This window comes from Macaca fascicularis, chromosome 1, assembly GCF_037993035.2.
Source record: "Macaca fascicularis isolate 582-1 chromosome 1, T2T-MFA8v1.1".
Classification (NCBI taxonomy): Eukaryota; Metazoa; Chordata; class Mammalia; order Primates; family Cercopithecidae; genus Macaca; species Macaca fascicularis.
Window position 1 is genome coordinate 72,658,358 of NC_088375.1, and position 19,277 is coordinate 72,677,634.

At 36.8% G+C, this 19,277-nt stretch overlaps 1 long non-coding RNA gene across 1 annotated transcript in view; it reads left to right on the forward strand.

Moving 5' to 3' along the window:
- Window positions 1–2,275, forward strand: part of LOC123572412 (uncharacterized) — a 67,282-nt gene extending 65,007 nt beyond the window's left edge. Inside the window, exon 3 of the long non-coding RNA XR_006696959.2 lies at window positions 1,322–2,275. This is a non-coding gene — a long non-coding RNA (uncharacterized lncRNA). The remainder of the gene's footprint in view (window positions 1–1,321) is intronic.
- Window positions 2,276–19,277: the final 17,002 nt, after the last annotated feature.

The window sequence follows — 19,277 nt, forward strand, 5'->3', positions numbered from 1 at the left end:
TTAATTTTCATATAAGGTGTAGGGAAGGGATCCAGTTTCAGCTTTCTACTTATGGCTAGCCAATTTTCCCAGCACCATTTATTAAATAGGGAATCCTTTCCCCATTTCTTGTTTCTCTCAGGTTTGTCAAAGATCAGATGGCTGTAGATGTGTGGTATTATTTCTGAGGACTCTGTTCTGTTCCATTGATCTATATCTCTGTTTTGGTACCAGTACCATGCTGTTTTGGTTACTGTGGCCTTGTAGTATAGTTTGAAGTCAGGTCGCATGATGCCTCCAGCTTTGTTCTTTTGGCTTAGGATTGTCTTGGCAATGCGGGCTCTTTTTTGGTTCCATATGAACTTTAAAGTAGTTTTCTCCAATTCTGTGAAGAACGTCATTGGTAGCTTCACGGGGATGGCATTGAATCTATAAATTACCTTGGGCAGTATTGCCATTTTCATGATATTGATTCTTCCTATCCATGGGCGTGTATGTTCTTCCATTTGTTTGTGTCCTCTTTTATTTCATTGAGCAGTGGTTTGTAGTTCTCCTTGAAGAGGTCCTTCACATTCCTCATAAGTTGGATTCCTAGGTACTTTATGCCATTTGAAACAATTGTGAATGGGAGTTGCCTCATTATTTGGCTCTCTGTTTGTCTGTTATTGGTGTATAAGAACTCTTGTGATTTTTGCACATTGATTTTTGTATCCTGAGACTTTGCAGAAGTTGCTTATCAGCTTAAGGAGATTTTGGGCTGAGACGATGGGGTTTTCTAAATATACAGTCATGTCACCTGCAAACAGGGACAATTTGACTTCCTCTTTTCCTAACTGAATACCCTTTATTTCTTTCTCCTGCCTGATTGCCCTGGCCAGAACTTCCAATGCTATGTTGAATAGGAATGGTGAGAGGGGGCATCCCTGTCTTGTGCTAGTTTTCAAAGGGAATGCTTCCAGTTTTTGCCCATTCAGTATGATATTGGCTGTGGGTTTGTCATAAACAGCTCTTATTATTTTGAGGTACGTTCCATCAATACGGAATTTATTGAGAGTTTTTAGCATGAAGGGCTGTTGAATTTTGTCAAAGGCCTTTTCTGCATCTATTGAGATAATCATGTGGTTTTTGTCTTTAGTTCTGTTTATATGCTGGATTACGTTTGTTGACTTGCATATGTTGAACCAGCCTTGCATCCCAGGGATGAAGCCCACTTGATCATGGCGGATAAGCTTTTTGATGTGCTACTGGTTTCAGTTTGCCAATATTTTATGGAGTATTTTTGCTTCCATGTTCATCAGGGATATTGGTCTAAAATTCTCTTTTTTTGTTGTGTCTTTGCCAGGCTTTTGTATCAGGATGGGCAAGGACTTCATGTCTAAAACACCAAAAGCAATGGCAACAAAAAACAAAATTGACAAATGGGATCTAATTAAACTAAAGAGCTTCTGCACAGCAAAAGAAACTACCATCAGAGTGAACAGGCAACTTACAGAATGGGAGAAAATTTTTGCAATCTACTCATCTGACAAAGTGCTAATATCTAGAACCAGAAAGCACTCAAACAAATTTACAAGAAAAAAACAAACAGCCATCAAAAAGTGGGCAAAGGATATGGACAGACACTTCTCAAAAGAAGGCATTTATGCAGCCAACAGACACATGAAAAAATGCTCATCATCACTCGCCATCAGAGAAATGCAAATCAAAACCACGATGAGATACCATCTCCCACCAGTTAGAATGGTGATCATTAAAAAGTCAGGAAACAACAGGTGCTGGAGAGGATGTGCAGAAATAGGAACACTTTTACACTGTTGCTGGGACTGTAAACTAGTTCAATCATTGTGGAAGACAGTGTGGCGATTCCTCAAGGATCTAGAGCTAGAAATACCATTTGACCCAGCCATCCCATTACTGGGTATATACCCAAAGGGTTATAAATCATGCTGCTATAAAGACACATGCGCACATATGTTTATTGCGGCACTATTCACAATAGCAAAGACTTAGAACCAACCCAAATGTCCATCAGTGACAGACTGGATTAACAAAATGTGACATATTATGCAGTCATAAAAAAGGATGAGTTCATGTCCTTTGTAGGGACATGGATGCAGCTGGAAACCATCATTCTCAGAAAACTATCACAAGAACAGAAAACCAAACGCTGCCTGTTCTCACTCAGAGGTGGGAATTAAATAGTGAGAACACTTGGACACAGGGTGGGGAACATCACATACTGGGGCCTGTCGTTGGGTGGCGGGAGAGGGGAGGGATAGCATTAGGAAGTATACCTAATGTAAATGATGAGTTAACGGGTGCAGCACACCAGCATGGCACATGTATACATATGTAACAAACCTGCACTTTGTGCACATGTACCCTAGAACTGAAAGTATAATAAAAAATTAAAAAAAATTATCTCAAACTGTATCATATATTTACATGTAAGTGTTAAAACTATTAAACTCTTGGAAGGAAATGCAGGAGTAAATCTTTATGATCTTGAATTAGGCACTGGTTTCATAGATACAACACCAAAACCATAAACAACAAAAGAAAAAATAGATAAATTTGACTTAATCAAAGTAAAACATTTTGTGCTAAAATGACACCATCAAAAAACTAAAAAGATAACTGACAGAATGAAGGAAAATATTTGCTAATCATATATCTGATAGGAGACTTATATTTAGAATATATAGGAACTCTTACAACTCAATAACCAAAAGACAGACTAACTTTTAAAATAGGCAAAGGATTTGAATCGACGTTTCTTTAAAGAAAAAGTATGAATAATTTATATGCACATGGAAAGATAATTAGCATCATTAATCATCAAGAAGTGCAAATCAAAACCACAATGAGATACAACTTCACACACACTAGGACAACTGCAATAACTAAGAAAGACACTATCAAGTGTTGGTGGAGTTGTGGAGAAATTGGAACCCTTGTACATTGCTGGGAGATTGTCAAATGGGACAGCTACTTTGTAAAACACTTTGGCACTTCCTCAAAATGTTAAACATAGGGTAACATTATTCCAACGATTCTACTTCCAAGTTTATTCACAAGATAATTGAAGGCATACGCCACTCAAAAGCTTGTACACAAATGCTCATTGCATCATTAGGCATAATAGCCAAAAGTGGAAGCTACTGATAAATAGATAGACAAAATATCCTTACAATTGAATATTATTTAACAATCAAAAGGAATGAAGTAATGACATGTACTGTAACATGGATGAACCTTAAAAACATTATGCTAAGTGAAAGGAGTCAGTCACAAAACATCACGTATTGTATGATTCCATTTATTCACAGAATATTCACAGAGATAAAAGGTAGATTAATGATTGCCAGGAGATTGGAGAAAAGGGGGAATGGGGAGCAACTGCTAACTGGTATGGGGTTTCTTTTGGGGTGTATGAAATATTCTAAAATCACATGGTAGTGATGTTTGCACAACTCTGAATATACCAAAAAATGCTGAATTGTACACTTTTAAGTATGAATTTCAAGGTATGTTAATATTTGTCTCAATAAAACAGTTATTTTAATAATGTAGTTTGCTCTCCATCTAAGGATATCATCATCTCTTAGTCACCATCACAGATTGTATGTCAAAACATTCTGACTGGCATTCCCATGTTGCTACCCATGCAGTAAGTCAGCCCATCTTGCCTCTGATAGTTAAGTACCGCTATTTTGTCCCTGCATTCCAAGATCCCACCAACCCCATTGATATTAGGGAGTCCAAATACATGTAGCTACCCCCGCTATAACCCTTGAGTAACAAAATAAATCTAGAATGGAATTTATCAAAGATACTTCTGCCCTTTTCAAAGGATCACAGTAGTCACAGGTTCTCATGGAGGCTGTCTTGTGGAAAAGAGGTGGAGGTTCTTGAACCATATGAAGTAAATTTATTTTAACATCTCTCCTTCCCTATGCCCTCTAATCTTTTCTTTGATTATGCCAAAGATGCTCTATCAATCTAATTTCATTGCCGTAGGTCATAAACAAGTGAGGACTCCAAAGAACTGCCCCAGCAAACCATTGGGAACCCTTCTATGTGCTCTTGACAAACTATTAAATCACGAGTGAAGCGTTAGTGTTCATTAGTAAATTTTCTCCTATCCAGTCATACATTCTGAGTCCCCTGATTCTACTCTACATTGTTAAGATCCACTCCCACAAGTTTCTTCAGCTTCTGCCAGGATATATTTGCCAGGTTCTGCTATTCCTTCTGTTGTAGGATACTTCCCTTGAAACTTGGACTTATCCAATCAGGCTATGATAAGACCTGACTCCGCTTTCAGCCAAAGGACAAAGAGGAACAAACAAGTTTTGTGGAGAATGAGAGAAATTGTTGCTCTCATGCTGTTTTGCTTATTTCTTAATAAAAAGTTCACCTACTTCAGCTACTCGGGCGGCTGAGGCAGAAGAATAGCCTGAACCCTGAAGGCAGAGCTTGCAGTGAGCTGAGATCACGCCACTGCACTCCAGCCTGGGCAACAGAGCAAGATTCTATCTCAAAATAATGATAATGATAATAATAATAATAAAAAGTTCACCTACTTAATATAAACTTATAGCATGCTTATATTTTATGCCACATTGTAAAAATATCAGCTTGGTAATATTTCTGATATATACTTCTGGTCTTCAAGAATTTTTTGCAATGGTAACTATAGAAAAGTTTTCACGAAACAAACCTTATCCTTAAAATAGTAGTCTCTTCCTAATTAAACAGGTAATCACTGTTTGGTGAAAGAATATACTTACAAAACAAATTAATAAAATTACTTTGTCTGGTCCTTCAGTGAAAATTTATCCTGTGATTATATTCCTATTGATCAAGCAAAGGATGAAAGCAAAGATACTCATCTGAGAATGTATTCACCTGAGTTCCCCCAGAAGGGGACCCTCGCAGGAGGAATTAAGTGACTTATTTGGGACCTGTGTTCCCAGGTAGCACTAGTGGGGGAGTGGAGAAGTGAGACAGGAAGGAAGACACTGACTCAGAGTACATTAATGAGCAGTTACTGCTGTGGGCAATTGGCACTTAACCCTTCTATGGATCTCCAGGAGATATGTGTATGGAACCCTTCAGAATGATCTCACTCAAGGAGCAAGGTGGCCGAGGCCTGTCCTCTAACTGCTGACTGTCACTGTCTGAAGTCTGCCTCTGAGAGTGTTGACTTCCTAGCTCTGGCCATCTCAGCTTACCCCAGAAATGCCCTCAGGTGGAGAGTCGCAGTTTCTTACAGTTGGACACCACTGACCTAAATGAAGACAGTGAGTGAGTACCAGGGAATGTGGGCAGGATCTCAATAAACTTCAGTTGAACAAATAAACATGTCCCACGTCCTTTAGCATTTGGCTCTCATGATCATGAATTTAGTGATATTTGGTGATCTCTTAAAAGTGAAGAATTAAGAAGTAAGTGGAAAGAACGCTTCCCCCACCAGACTATAAGTACCATGAGAGTAAGTAATTTGTTTCTTTTGATTACCATGATATCCTCAGTATCTAGTAGAATACCCAATTACTATTTGTTTGATGACATTATAATGTCTATTTTCTAACATTATTGAAAAGAAAGCTTTCTCTTTCTTTTTTTGATTTTTTAATATTATGGTTCAGAGATCTCTACTAATCAGTTAACCAGAGCCTGGTAAACAGTAGGAACTTAGTAAATATTAGTAGAATGAATAAATGAACTGAAGACTGTCATTATTACTGTTATATTTTTAGTCATCCTATATTCATTTCAATTAATACTAATATTTAACTATTAAAATTATTAATCTGCTATGTTTTAATACAAGCTAGAGTGCTTGGTGTGCTGATAAATACCAGAAGATAGAATTGTTTTATAAGTGATACATGAGTCTATTTAATCTGCATACATTTTCTATTACTTCTAGTATATGTAGGATTTCACGTTACCCAGTTTGTGTCTACATTAAGAAACGTTTTGACTTTTGAAATACAAACACACACACATAAGCATGAACACACGAACACACACACACATACAAACACACACATACACAATTAATCACTCTCATTATCCTTTCCAAGGAGATATAGGATATTCTATTCAGTTTAGAATAATTTATATTTGGCACTGGACTACATAAAATAATTGATTTTACAAAATTTTTTTAAAAGATATTTTTCTTAGGTTCTTGGAATAGGTCTGCCTGCCCTTGAACATGTGTCAATTGAAAGTGGAGGACAGCCTGACTCCGAAAAGTTCTGGTACAGCAGAAACCAACCTGGAGTTATACAGGAACTTCAAATGATCCACAAAATACAAAGTCAGCTCTATATTTCCTCTATTTTGTACCTATCATTAGAGCATTTGGTGTCTTCTTTGTGTTAATTATTTTTTCCATCTGCTTTGGCCTAGATTGTATTTGTCTGGCTAATTCTTATTCATTCTATAGATACTCTCTTAAAGGTTCCATTCTCCAGGATGTCTTCCCTGAATCCTTGTTCACTAAGTAAAATTTAGGTGCTTCTGCTTCTTATTTCCCCACAGTAAACTCAACACTTTCCTTCCAGCAGTACTGAGTAAGCTCAGTGGGAGCAGGGGCCACGTCTACTTTGTGAAACCCTCGCACCTGTGCAGAGTCTGCATGATGCAGGTGCTCAAAATCTCAAAATGCTCGAAGGGCTGGAGGAATAAGTCATCTGTGATCTTTGCCTTCAACCCCATTTTTTACCCCATTCCACCTTACCTTGCTCTCCCAAACTGAACATATTTTAGTTCCTCAATCATGCCATGTGATGTCTCTCTTCCAAGCCTGGTACCTGCTGTTCCCTGAGAGCAACTCTCTTCTTCCTCTTCATCGCGCTCAGTCTGGCTTATCCTTCAAATGTCAGCTTACAGCCACCTTCCTCTGGGAAGCCTCTCTCTCCATCTACCACTCTTGAGTTGGGCACTACATTCCTGGCCCTGCAGCACTACCCATATGTTCCATCGATGCTTGTTGAAATACGTCTTCCCTGTTCCCACAGACTCACTGAGTTTGTGCACCTTCCATTTTTCTGGAATTAATAAATGAGTGACCTAGTGTTCTGATGAACAACTTGTGGAAAACACTTAACACATAGAGGCCTCACAGTATCTATTTTTTGCCTTCTGGCTTCTTGGAGTGTTGCGGGAAGTCAGGGACCCCGAACGGAGGGAACGGCTGAAGCCGTGGCAGAAGAACATAAATTGTGAAGGTTTCATGGACTTTTATTAGTTCCCCAAATTAATACTTTTATAATTTCTTACACCTGTCTTTACTGTAATCTCTGAACATAAATTGTGAAGATTTCATGGACACTTATCACTTCCCCAATCAATACCCTTGTGTTTCCTATGCCTACCTTTACTTTAATCTCTTAATCCCCTCATCTTCTTCATAAGCTGAGGAGGATGAATGTCGCCTCAGGACCCCGTGATTGTATCAACTGCACAAATTGCTTGTAGAGCATGTGTGTTTGAACAATACGAAATCTGGGCATCTTAAAAAAAGAACAGTATAACAGCGATGTTCAGGGAACAAGAGAGGTAACTTTGAACTGGCCGCCGGTGAGCTGGATGGAACAGAGCTATATTTCTCCTCTTTCATAAGAAAATAGGAGAAATATTGCTAAATTCTTTTTCTCAGCAAGGAACATCCCTGAGAAAGAGAATGCGCCCTGAAGGTAGGCCTATAGACGGCCCCTTTTAAGGCCTTCCGTCTTTTATGGTCGAAGCCAAAGGGATGAAATAAGCCCCGGTCTCCTATAGCGCTTCCAGGCTTATTAGGAGGAGGAAAATTCCCGCCTAATAAATTGTGGTCAGAGAGGTTATCTACTCTCAAATCCTGTTTCCTGATAAGATGTTATCAATGACAATGGGTGCCCCCCGAAACTTCACTAGCAATTTTAAATTCACCTTATCCAGTGGTCCTGTGATCTCGCCCTGCCTCCATTTGCTTTGTGATATTTGATTACCTTGTGAAGTATGTGATCTCTGTGACCCACACCCTATTCGTGCACTCCCTCCCCTTTTGAAAATCGCTGACAAAAACTGGTTTTACAGCTCGGGGAACATTACGGTTCCTGCCGACTTGTGATGTCTCCCTCGGACACCCAGCTTTAAATTTCTCTCTCTTGTGCTCTTTCCCTTTATTTCTCAACTCAGCGGAGGCACTTAGGAAACAGAAAAGAACCCACGTTAAACATCAGGAGTGATTTCTTCCTGATATTGGAGAAACAAAACTTAAAATGAATTGAAATTCAATTCAATTGGCTAATGTCATGCACGTCGGTGTGAAGAGACCACCAAATAGGCTTTGTGTGAGCAACATGGCTGTTTATTTCACCTGGGTGCAGGAGGGCTGAGTCCGAAAAGAGTCAGGGAAGGGAATTAAGGGTGGGGCTGTTTTATAGGATTTGGGTAGGTAAAAAGGAAAATTAGTCAAAGCGGGGTTGTTCTCTGGCGGGCAGGAGTGGGGGTCACAAGGTGCTCAGTGGGGGAGTTTTTGAGTCAGGCTGAGCCAGGAAAAGGAATTTCACAAGATAATATTATCGCTTAAGGCAAGGACCAGCCATTTTCACTTCTTTTCACTGGAATGTCATGGGTTAAGGCGAGGCAGGGCATTTGCACTTCTTTTGTGATTCTTCAGTTACTTCAGGCCATCTGGCTGTATACCTGCAAGTCACGGGGTTGCGATGGCTTGGCTTGGGCTCAGAGGCCTGACAGTTAATGGGCCTGCTTTTCCCTTCAGAGTGTGAGGCATCAAATTATTTTATTTCATTTTTCATTATTTTATTTTAAGTTCTGAGATACTTGTGCAGGTTGTGTAGGTTTGTACACAGGTAAACATGTGCCATGGTGGTTTGCTGCAACTATCATCCCATCACCTAGGTATTAAGCCTAGTATGGATTAGCTCTTTATCCTGATGCTTTTCCTCCCCCCGCCCATCCCAACAGGTCCCAATGTGTGTTGTTCCCCTCCCTGTGTCCATGTGTTCACATTGTTCAGCTCCCACTTACAAGTGAGAACATGCAGTGCTTGGTTTTATGTTCCTGCATAAGTTTGCTGAGGGTAATAGCTTTGAGCTCCATCCACGTCCCTGCAAAGGACATGATCTTGTTCCTTTTATGGCTGCATAGTATTCCATGGTGTATATGTGCCACATTTTCTTTATCCAGTCTATCATTATGGGCAGTTGGTTTGATTCCATGTCTTTACTATTGTGAATAGTGCTACAATGAACATAAATGTGCATGCATCTTTATAATAGAATGATTTATATTCCTTTGGGTATATACTCAGTAACAGGATTGCTAGGTCACATTGTATTTCTGGTTCTAGGTCTTTGAGGAATCACTACTCTGTCTTCCTCAATGGTTGAACTAATTTATATTCCCACCAACAGTGTACAAGCATTCCTATTTCATCATAGCTTCACCAGCACCTGTTGTTTCTTGACTTTTTAATAATCGCCATTCTAACTGGTGTGAGGTGGTATCTCATTGTGGTTTTCATGTGCATTTCTCTGATAATCAGTGATGTTGACCTTTTTTTTTCATATGTTTGTTGGCTGCATAAATATCTTCTTTTGAGAAGTGTCTGTTCATGTCCTTTGCCCATTTTTTAATGTTTTTTTTTTTTTTTCTTGTAAATTTGTTTAAGTTCCCTATAGATTCTGGACATTAGACCTTTGTCAGATGGAGAGATTGCAAAAATTTTCTCCCATTCTGTAGGTTGTCTGTTTACTCTACTGATAGTTTCTTTTGCTGTGTAGAAGCTCTTTAGCTTAATTAGATCCCATTTGTCAAGTTTTGCTTTTGTTGCAATTACTTTTGATGTTTTTGTCATGAAATCTTTGCCTGTGCCTATGTCCTGAATGATATTGCCTAGATTTTCTTCTAGGGTTTTTATAGTTTTGGGTTTTACATTTAAGTCTTTAATCTATCTTGAGTTAATTTTTGCATAAGATGCAAGGAAAGAGTCCAGTTTCTGTTTTCTGCATATGGCTAGCCAATTCTCCCAGCACCATTTATTAATTAGGAAATCCTTTCCCCATTGAATGTTTTTGTCAGGATTGTTGAAGATCAGATGGTTGTAGATGTGCAGTCTTATTTCTGAGTTTTCTGTTCTGTTCCATTGGTCTATGTGTCTGTTTTTGTACCAGTACCATGCTGTTTTGATTGCTGTAGCCTTGCAGTATAGTTTTAAGTTGGGTAGCATGAGAGGCATTAAATTATTAAGAAAAAGTCCCTGAACTTTTTTGATTGTGTATCTCATTTGTAAAAAAACTTTGAGTAAATATATTTGTATATGTATGTGTATATAAAAACACAAATATGCATGCAAAATAAGCTATAATAAACAATACAAAATAAGATGAATTATCAAAATAAATGTAAATAGAAGTTACCATTTTTCTTCACACTCCATCTTCAACACATGCTTTAGAAATCTTTTATATAGGTTTAAGAGCATCAACACAACCTGGGCTCTAAACATGATTCAGAAGGAGTGACTTGGGACATAAACTCCAGGCCTCAAGTGTGGTAGGTGTAAAATGGAAATAATAGTTACTATTTGTGGTTTTGCAATAATTAAAGAAGGTATTGTATGCAAAGATATGTAGTAGCACACTGAACATCTATTAGGTATTAAATGTTATTCGACTTAAAATATTCCTTCTGATGAATTATTACTAAATGTTTTAAGATATTCTATGTATTTCCAATATAACATGTATACATATATACTGCTGCTCTGTTTTTCAATTATTGAAATATTAAATCATGTATTGAATTATGTCTATTTTTATTAAAATTTATTCTGTTATAAAAGGGTAATGGGTATTATGGTGCTACTTTGACATAAGATTTATTTTATCTCTTTTGATATAAACTGCAAAAATATACTACAACATATACATTTCACACACCTAGAGGTATAAAAATACTCACAGGAGTGTATTCTATTATTAGGTTGGGGCAAAAGAAATTGTGGTTAAAAGTAATGGCAAAAACCGCAATTACTTTTGCACCAGCCTAATAGCATATACAGATATATGCCATTTTAAAAAGAACATGACAGTGGAAAATCACTTTGGTAAAGTTGTAATAATGTTTCTTTTTTGGTGAAAAGATGATCTACAAAACTCCCTCAGAGAACTAGACTATGTTGATGGGACCTATTTATAAATTTGAATATTCCATGGAAAGTTATATATAAATAAAATAGAATATTTCAAGTCATAAATTCAGTTTAATTGTAACTTGCTCATGTGAAGTTTTTTTAAAACACAGTACAATATCTGTGTGTCTGGATGTAGAAGATACCAAGCATAGCTCATTTCTTTTTTGATTAAAGAGAAATTTTCATTTGAATGTCATAACACTGCTGCTTTGTGTTTTATGGTCCTAATACTATCATTCATTACTGAGGAAAAACATAAATTGGATTAAAAAATGGAAGTCTCTCTATGAAAGGTTGTAGGAAAAAATTCACAGAAATGTGGAACAGAATGGAGACCAGGAGCACTTTACTCATTTACCATTTTTTCAACTAATACATTTTTAACAAAATGTCAACATGTGCTGGGCACTGTTCTGGGCCCTGGAGGTATAGTGACCAACAACGTGTATAAAGTCATAGATCTCACATGGAATGGGAACTGGTTTGAAACAGAGAGTAAACAATATTCAGACAAACACATTAGAAAGCATAATATAGTGAAATGTGCTTTGTAGAAAACTATATCATGTAAATGGATACAGAACGATGGGTGAGCAGTGAAGCTGTTATTATAGATAGGTTGGTCAGGGAGTGCTTCTTTGATGAGAAGACATTTGAGCTAAGGCCTACCTCAGGCAGAGGGAAGAGCAAGTGTAAGGCCCTGAGCTGAGTGGGCCGATATATTGAAAGAAGAGCCAAGAGATCAGTGTAACTGAGTTGAATAAATGAGGGGAAGAGTGGTAGGTAAAGTATTTTGTAGTGTATTCAGGGCCCAGATCCTGTCAGGCCTTGTTATTCATGGTGAGGACTTTCAATTTTACTTTAAAGGGGGTGGGAAGCACCTAGATGATTCTGAGCAAGGTCAGGATGGAATAAGGTGCACATTTTAGAAATATTGCTCTATGTGTTGTGTGACACAAACAGAGTGGGGAGGAGGAGGGCGAGAGAGAAAGCAAGGATACAAGTAGGAAGCTATTAAAATATTTTGGGTAAGCAATGATGATGGTGTGGCCTGAGAAGGTGGGCATGGTAGGAAGTCTCTGGAGCCATGTCCATATATCCCAAGTCTGGATGTATTTTAGTGGCAGCCATCAAAATTTGCTGAGGGATTGGAATAGAAGTGCAAGAGAAAGAAAAGTCAAACATGCCTCCAATATAATTGGCCTGAACAGCTGGATGAAAGGAGGAGTCATTTACTGAAATGGAGAGCACAAGGTTTGGGGAGGAAAGATAAAAAGTCTGGTTTTGGATATATTAATATGAGATGCCAATTAAACAAAAAGTGGACCTGCCACTAAGATAGTTGTATACATATGTCAGGGCTGGAGATGGGAATTTAGAAACCATCCTGATTAGTTGGTGTTTAAAGCTAGGAGATTGGAAGACATCACAGGATTTTCTTTTTTTGTCACTGTTTTTATTCTGGTAAGCATTAAATAATATGTTCTTCAATTTCCAATGAGGCACTCTACTATCACATAGGAAAATTCCAAGTGACAAGAAGTATGTATGTCAGCAGCTAATTTTATTCCAAGAGCTAAGGATTCTTTTGAAAATTTAGTAGATGTAAGATAATTATTTAAAGGGCTTCAGATATTTTAGATGCAATTAGATTTCAAAATAAGCCTTTACTAAAGGCTCATTTTTTACTTTAAGAATTGAAAATAGAAAGCCTTAAAATTAGTTCCATTTAAAAAATGAAAATGAAAGTGTACCCTTTTCCAAGAATGTGAAAGGAATCTGAAAAGTATTCATGATTTGCAAAGGGTGTAAAGCAATGAATGGTGAAATCTGAATTTGAAGCCAGGTCTCTCTTTTTCAGGACCCATATTTTTATGCCATACCACATCCATGGCAGTTACTATGTTCAGGAAATAAAGAGAATGTGATATCTTCTACTCTTCTCATTTGTTTTTTTTTGGAGAAAAAGTATAAAACTTGTTTTTAAATCACCAAGGTATATAGAATTCAATTCCATTGTTTTAAAAGTTGATATTCTGTTTCACATAACAGTCTGAACTATATACCTGTACTTACTTTTTATGATTATATATTTTAAAAGTTCTATTGATTTTCCTGATTATGAAATGAAACACAACCATCATAAAATTCACTTACTATAAAAATATAAGGAGGAGAAAAATACTGAAGACTCCACCAAAAAACTATTTGAACTGAAAAACGAATTCAGTAAAGTTACAGGATACAAAATCGACATACAAAAATCGGTAGTATTTCTATATGCCAACACTGAACAATCTGAAAAAGACATAAAAATGTAGTCCCATTTACAATAGCCACACATGAAATTAAATACCTAGGAATTAACCAAACAAGTAAAAGATCTCTATAATGAAAACTGTAAAACACTGATGAAAGAATTTTACAGGACACAAAAAAATGAAAAGATATTTCATGTTCATGGATTGGAAGAATCAATATTGTTAAAACATCCATACTACCCAAAGCAATCTACAGATTCAATCCCTATCAAAATACCAATGCCCTTCTTCTCAGAAATAGAAAAAACAATCTTAAAATTTATATAAAACCACAAAAGACCTAGAATAACCAAAGCTATCCTAGACAAAACAGAACTGGAGGAATCACATCACCTGACTTCAAATTATGCTACTGAGCTATCCTAACCAAAACAGCATGGTACTGGCATAGAAACAGACACACAGACCAATGGAACAGAATAGAGAACCTATAAACAAATCCACACACCTACAGGAACTCATTTTCAACAAAGGTGCTAAGAACATACACTGAGGAAAGACAGTCTCTTCAATAAATAGTGCTGGGAAAACTGGACAGCCATATGCAGAAGAAGGAACTTAGACCCTTATTTCTCACCATATACAAAAATCAAATCAAAATGAATTAAAGACTTAAACCTAAGACCTCAAACTATGAAGCTACTACAAGAAAACATACGGGAAAAATCTCCAGGACATTAGTCTGGGCAAAAATTTCCTGAGCAACACCCCACAAGCACAGGCAACTAAAGCAAAAAATGGACAAATGGGACCACATCAAGTTAAAAAGCTTCTACACAGTAAAGGAAACAACCAACAAAGTGAAGATAAGTTTCTTTTCACTTTGTTGGTAATGGGAGAAAATATTTGCAAACTGCTCATCTGACAAGGGATTAATAACCAGAATATATAAGGAACTTAATCAACTATATGGGGAAAATCTAATAATCCAATCAAAAAGTGGGCAAAAGATTTGCATAGACATTTCTCAAAGGAAGTCATACAAATGGTGAACAGGCTTAAGAAAAATGCTCAACATCATTGATCATCAGAGAAAAGCAAATAAAACTACCGTCAGATGTCATCTTACCCCAGTTAAATTATCTTATATCCAAAAGACAGACAATAGGAAATGCTTGTGAGGATATGGAGAAAAGGGAACCCTTGTACACTGTTGATGGGAATGTAAACTAGTACAACCACTGTGGAGAACAGTTGGAGGTTCTTCAAAAAACTAAAAATATAGTTGCCATATGATCCAGCAATCCCACTGCTCTGTGTATACTAAAAAGAAAGGATATCAGTTTATCAAAGATATATCTGCACTCCCGCATTTGTTGCAGCACTGTTCACAAAAGCCAAGATTTGGTAGCAACCTAAGTGTCCATCAACAGATGAATGGATAAAGAAAATGTGATAGATATACAAAATGGAGTACTATTCAGCCACAAAAAAGAATGAGATTCAGTCATTTGCAACAACATGGATGGAACTTCAGATCATTATGTTAAGTGAAATAAGCCAGGCACAGAAAGACAAACATCATATGTTTTCACTTATTGGTGGGATCTAAAAATCAAAAAAATTGAACTAATGGACATAGATGATAGAAAGATGGTTACCAGAGGCTAAGAAAGGTAGTGGATTGGGTGGGGTGGAGAGGAGGCGGGGTTAGTTAATTGGTCCAAAAAAAAAAAAGAAAAAATGAGGAAGACCTACTTACTATTTGATAGCACAATAAGGCTACTACAGCCAATAATAACTTAATTGTACATTTTAAAATAGCTAAAATAGTATGATTGGGTTGTTGATAACACAGGATAAATGCTTGAGAGAATGGATACCTCATTTCCCATAATATGATTATTATGCATTGCATGCCTATTTGGAAACATCTCATGTACTCTGTAAATATATACACCTACTATGTACCCACACAAATAAAAAGTAATATATATATATGTGTGTGTGTGTGTGTGTGTGTGCGCGCGCGCATGTGTGTGTGTGTATTTAAGGAGAAAAGTTCTACCACTTCTATCATAGAGATAATCACAATGAAAATTTTGAAGATTATATTTCAAGATTTTTTTTCTGTGCATGTACATGCACATACAGATACATACATACTCAAACTTTTTTTTTTTTTTAACAAAGATGGAAATACAGCAAAATGACAAAGCCATGATGGATTACGGACATTTTCCCAAGCTAATAAGTAAGATCTATTTTCTTTATTATATTAGCTGCAGAGTATTACATTGGCAGGAAAATCATTTATTTAGCAAATCTCCTATTGATGGATATTTTAACGATTTCCAATTTTTCCCATTATAATCATTGTTGTGGACAACCATATTAAAGGATATTCTATACAATAAAAATTGTGATGTCAAGTGACAAATTATCCTTCAGAAACATTGTACCAATCTATATTCTTGTTGGTAGAATGTAAGAGTGCCCATTTCTCCAAATTCTTGCCAGATTTTATTTTATGGTAGTTACTCATGTGATCAGTGAAAAATATGTTTATTTCTTTACATATTATTTTTCAGTTGGTTGTGGTAAATTAGGATTTATTCCTTTACCACGTTATAGTATTTTCTCATATTTTCATTGTGGTGGTGATTTTCCTAGTTTGTTTGCATTACTATGAGTATTTTACATAGAAAACATATCAATCTTTGACTTTAATAAGTTATAAATATCACTCCGTGCTACTCAGTTTGTCTTTTGTCTCTTATTTCATATACATACATTTTCACAACAAAGTTGTAAAATTTGGTATACATCAATCTATTCTTTATACATTTTATGGCTTAATGCCATATTAAACACTGTTTCATGCACACACACATGCATGAAAAGTATATATAACTCACAAAATTAGTCCAAGTCTTATAATTTTAGCTCATTATTTTAGCAGTGTAAATACTGTGTGGCATTTTACATTTTTTAAAGTGCTTGCTTAGGTAGTATCTTGTTTTATCCTTACAACAACTCTGAGAAATAGGCAGAATAGCCATTCATTTTTCTCATTTCATTGATGAAGAAGTTGAGATACAGAAGCATAAGAAACAAGTCTGAGATTATACAGTTAGTGAGTGCTGAGACCAGGAAAAGAACATCAACTGCAACTTTGGAACTCTTCCCAAACCAATTAAAGTCTTGTTAATTAATTGTTTATGTGTATAAGACTCCTAGTCAAGGTACATGTCTTCTGGTCCTATTTTCTCCTTTTAGCATTTAGTAAGAATTGAAGGTACCCAGTGGCTACTCGCAAAACGCTTTGTGATAGATGCCCTACATCAGTGAGGACAAAGGTTTCCCCTTGAGTGATTACCACAATTGATTGGTAAAGGCTGCCCAGGGGACTATGAGAATGGTTCTGAGATTGCATCTGGGCTAAGTTGGAAAGAACGTGTTGATTGGATGAGTGACATTTTCATTTAGGCATGGGAAGACCACATATTTATGCTAACGAAGAGAATAATCATGTGTACAATTTGTTTTTTGCTTTTGAATTCCTTATCTGATTTTTTAAAAGCAGTTTCTCTTTCTAGTGCTTTTTAATTTATGGCATAAATTTATTCTAGTCTAAGAAACTTGTATGAGATTCATCCTTATTTCAAAACTAATTTTGTGAGTTATGTATACTTTTCATGCACTTGTGTGTGTTATAAAATAAATGTCTTGAAAGTCTTTGGCCTCTTATTCACTGCTGCATTCCCACTGCCTGCATATATTAGGTGTTCAATCAGTATTTATTGGATGAGTGAAAGTCTAAGTTATTTTCACATCTTTTTTGAAGCCATGGTTCCTTTATGTGTTGCTTTTCATTGATCAGAAACCTAAATCTATTCTTGTCTGGGGATTGCATAGGCTCTGAAACTATTAGAATCAAAGAAGTTGAACAGGACATTTAATTTCAGTGAATTATTAGAGTTGCCTCACAGAGCCCTGTAATTATACAGATCAAAATTGTAAAATGATTTATCTAGCTATTAATTAGATTAAAGCATATTTATTAGAACCATGGAGTCCTAGTCTTTGAGGGAACCTGAGAGTTGATTCATTTGCTACTCTCTCCAACAATATGAGCTCTTTGGGGGTTGTAATGCTGGTCTCTGTATCACCAATGCCCAGCACATCGCCTGGTACCTTTCTGGGAGGGGACTTCTTCAGTTCAGTCTCATTTTGCTTAAAAAATGGAGGAACCGGTTTGCCAGTATTTTATTGAGGATTTTTGCATCGATGTTCATCAGGGATATTGGTCTAAAATTCTCTTTTTTTGTTGTGTCTCTGCCAGGCTTTGGTATCAGGATGATGTTGGCCTCATAAAATGAGTTAGGGAAAAGCTTATCCACCATGATCAAGTGGGCTTCATCCCTGGGATGCAAGGCTGGTTCAACATTCGCAAATCAATAAACATAATCCAGCATATAAACAGAACCAAAGACAAGAACCACATGATTATCTCAATAGATGCAGAAAAGGCTTTTGACAAAATTCAACAGCCCTTCATGCTAAAAACGCTCAATAAATTCGGTATTGATGGAACGTACCTCAAAATAATAAGAGCTATCTATGACAAACCCACAGCCAATATCATACTGAATGGGCAAAAACTGGAAAAATTCCCTTTGAAAACTGGCACAAGACAGGGATGCCCTCTCTCACCACTCCTATTCAACATAGTGTTGGAAGTTCTGGCTAGGGCAATTAGGCAAGAGAAAGAAATCAAGGGTATTCAGTTAGGAAAAGAAGAAGTCAAATTGTCCCTGTTTGCAGATGACATGATTGTATATTTAGAAAACCCCATTGTCTCAGCCCAAAATCTCCTTAAGCTGATAAGCAACTTCAGCAAAGTCTCAGGATACAAAATTAATGTGCAAAAATCACAAGCATTCTTATACACCAGTAACAGACAAACAGAGAGCCAAATCAGGAATGAACTTCCATTCACAATTGCTTCAAAGAGAATAAAATACCTAGGAATCCAACTTACAAGGGATGTAAAGGACCTCTTCAAGGAGAACTACAAACCACTGCTCAGTGAAATAAAAGAGGACACAAACAAATGGAAGAACATACCATGCTCATGGATAGGAAGAATCAATATCGTGAAAATGGCCATACTGCCCAAGGTAATTTATAGATTCAATGCCATCCCCATCAAGCTACCAACGAGTTTCTTCACAGAATTGGAAAAAACTGCTTTAAAGTTCATATGGAACCAAAAAAGAGCCCGCATCTCCAAGACAATCCTAAGTCAAAAGAACAAAGCTGGAGGCATCACGCTACCTGACTTCAAACTATACTACAAGGCTACAGTAACCAAAACAGCATGGTACTGGTACCAAAACAGAGATATAGACCAATGGAACAGAACAGAGTCCTCAGAAATAATACCACACATCTACAGCCATCTGATCTTTGACAAACCTGAGAGGAACAAGAAATGGGGAAAGGATTCCCTATTTAATAAATGGTGCTGGGAAAATTGGCTTGCCGTAAGTAGAAAGCTGAAACTGGATCCTTTCCTTACTCCTTATACGAAAATTAATTCAAGATGGATTAGAGACTTAAATGTTAGACCTAATACCATAAAAATCCTAGAGGAAAACCTAGGTAGTACCATTCAGGACATAGGCATGGGCAAAGACTTCATGTCTAAAACACCAAAAGCAATAGCAGCAAAAGCCAAAATTGACAAATGGGATCTCATTAAACTAAAGAGCTTCTGCACAGCAAAAGAAACTACCATCAGAGTGAACAGGCAA